Genomic DNA, 2525 nt, shown 5'->3' on the forward strand with positions numbered 1-2525 from the left:
AAGTCCAAGAACCCGCGCTTCTCCGGTTCCTGAGAACCCCAAGTCCAGGGCGAAACTGCCACCGAAACTAACTCCGCGCGCCCTCCCCGCAACTCCCAGACGCCGCGCTGTCGCCCTTGGGGAGGGAACCCCCGGTGCCGCACCTGCCTCGCACCCACTCGCCAAGGCCCAGGCCACCTGGGCGGCGGAAACCCAGAGCGCTCACCTGGCGGGTGCACCTGCCGCCGCCCGCACTGACAGCCAAAGGCTCGCGCTGAGCCGGGAGCTCGGTCCTTCCCCCACTCCCCCGCCCCCGGGCATGCGCACCAATTTCAGGCCGAGCCTGCCCGGGCCGCGCGCTCCGGGACCCACCTGCTGCGCCCCGGGCTGACTGCTCGGCCGTGCGCTGGCCAGATCTCCTTGAACTCCACCGCTCCTCCGTCGCCTGAGGAAGGAGGGAGCGGGAGGTGGGCACGAGCGACAAGGTGTGGCGTGGCCCGCCTCCTCCCTCTGTGACCCATTCACCTGAAACTCCGATGGGAGAGGGAGGGAGCGGTGGAGGAGGCGGGAGGACGGAGTCGGGCTCACCCTCCCCAGCAAGCGGAGTTAAAGGAACAGCGACGCTTTGGCTGGAGGGGGCTGGGGTTCAGGGAGGGGAGGGACTCAGGATCGTGGTGGCAAAGGGTGGGTGATCCCGGACCACCTTGGGAGTGCTCGGAGATCGGTTTGCTTTAGGGACCCTGCGGAGTGCTGGTTCCGGGAGAGGGCTGCCGGGAGCTGTTTTGCTCGTGAAAGAGAGGGTCCCTGGGTGCCTGGAGCGCTGATGAGGAAGGAGAGAGAGGGAGAGAGAGTCTTCTCACTTCACTATCCTGTTTCCAGGTTTTAATTTAATGTTTGTTGGAAAGCAGTATCCTATTGCTTCTTCCAACGAAAGATTGGGAACATTTTCAGAAGGGCTAATTTCTAGCCCCTTCGGAAATCAGTCCTCTGAACTGGTTCAAACTGGTACACATTACTGTAGGTGTGCGGGTTCTGCACGCAGAGTCACCAGGTCAAAGGGCCCCCTGCCCACGCGCGCACTAAGTGTAGTTACCATGTGATCTAGTCTACAGGACCAGAGTTTATGCCAGGTGCTTGAACTGGCTTTTTGGAGCCCATTCCCTTATGGGAGGGGGGGAGGGGGGATGCCTTACTCAACCTTGACGCAAAGGGTTGGGACTCGGTCGGGTCTCAACTCAGTGCGCCTCCAGCTTCGTTGATTCCCGTTGTGAGGCCTTACCCTCTCTGTGGGGAGGTTGGAGGGAGGGCGGGAGGAGCGGGAGGAGGGAAGGGAGGGGTAACTGTGGTCCGTGTGTGAAATGAATAAAAGGTAAATAAAAAAAAAAGAAAGAACACGAAAGGGGCAAAAGGGATTTTAAACCGCCGCAGTATTCTTTTTTGGCTCCAAAACAAAACCTTTCTGACTGCTAGGAGTTGTTTTTTTTTTTCTTTTTTTACTCATACACGCTGCCCGTAAACGATGCAGAGTTGTATGTGTGCGCGTGTGTGTTCTGTTTCTTATTAATTGTCCGCTACGATATAGAGATTTTAGCTCGTTATTTACCTATCTGCACCAAAGATGAGGATTTAAATTTCGTAAGTCCTGCTTCCTTTTGTGTTCCGATCTTGAATGTCTGCATTGCCCCAGAACTTTCCGTCCCATCCCTTCCTCTTCTCTGCCCCTGATTAAGCAGCTAGAGGCGTGACTCTCCTTTCCAGCAGCTCTTAAGGCACAATTTGGTACTTCAGGAAGTAAAAATTTAAATGACAGCCTTAATAGATTGCTAATCTAATTAGCAATTTTTCGTGAAGTCATTGCTATAATTATTTCATTGTGACTGTAGTTTTTGAGTGATGCAGATTAAATTCATGTTAACAGTAAGGAAGTCAGGTTAATCCTCTTAATGTTAGCTGTCAGATTGCTAAAATCTCCGAACATTCCAACCCAGATTGTAATTAAACAAGGGAACATTTCCTAATACCCCATCGTTTGTAAACACCTATTATAATGTATTTTGCCCTGTTCTGAAGAAGACCTTAGAAGGTTTTTGCTGTTGTTGTTTTCTACTTAAAAATAAATACTATGGGTTGACTGGGGGCGAGGTGCATTTTGTCCCTGGAACACCTGTCTGCCACGTTTGAGGTCCTCGGGTTCCATCCTTGGTTCGCATACCAAAAATATGTCCTTGTAAAGTGTTCGCTCAGGGACTGAAAAGATGGCTGGAGTGGTTAAAAGCAGTGACTGCTCTTCTGTTGGGCTTCAGTTTCCCACTCCACAGGGTGTCTCACAAACCCTGTAGCCCTAGTTCTGGGGACTAGGACGCCCTCTTCTGGCCTCCTTGGGCAGTGGGCACGCAAGTGGTGCATAAACATACAGGCGAATTACCCATACACTTAAGATAAATATTTGAATTAAAATATTTTTAAGAATAAAGTGTGCAAAAAAAGAATAAAGTGTGCATGTAATAATTTTTTGCAGTCACAGATTGTATAACCATTACCACCAT

The 2525-nt window shown here is 51.6% G+C and overlaps 1 protein-coding gene across 3 annotated transcripts in view; it reads right to left on the minus strand.

Moving 5' to 3' along the window:
- Ocln (occludin) overlaps positions 1 to 582 on the minus strand; it is a 45556-nt gene extending 44974 nt beyond the window's left edge. The window contains exons 1-2 of one of the 3 annotated variants that reach the window (XM_026788968.1): positions 505 to 582; positions 352 to 424 (exon numbers count right to left, since the gene is read on the minus strand). The gene's annotated coding sequence lies outside the window, so the exon portion shown is untranslated. Of the gene's footprint in view, positions 1 to 205; positions 250 to 351; positions 460 to 504 lie in introns of those variants that run through there. The other 2 variants (XM_005366556.2, XM_013353536.2) reach the window with 2 other exon arrangements.
- Positions 583 to 2525: the final 1943 nt, after the last annotated feature.

This window comes from Microtus ochrogaster, unplaced genomic scaffold (genome assembly GCF_000317375.1).
Source record: "Microtus ochrogaster isolate Prairie Vole_2 unplaced genomic scaffold, MicOch1.0 UNK11, whole genome shotgun sequence".
Lineage (NCBI taxonomy): Eukaryota > Metazoa > Chordata > Mammalia > Rodentia > Cricetidae > Microtus > Microtus ochrogaster.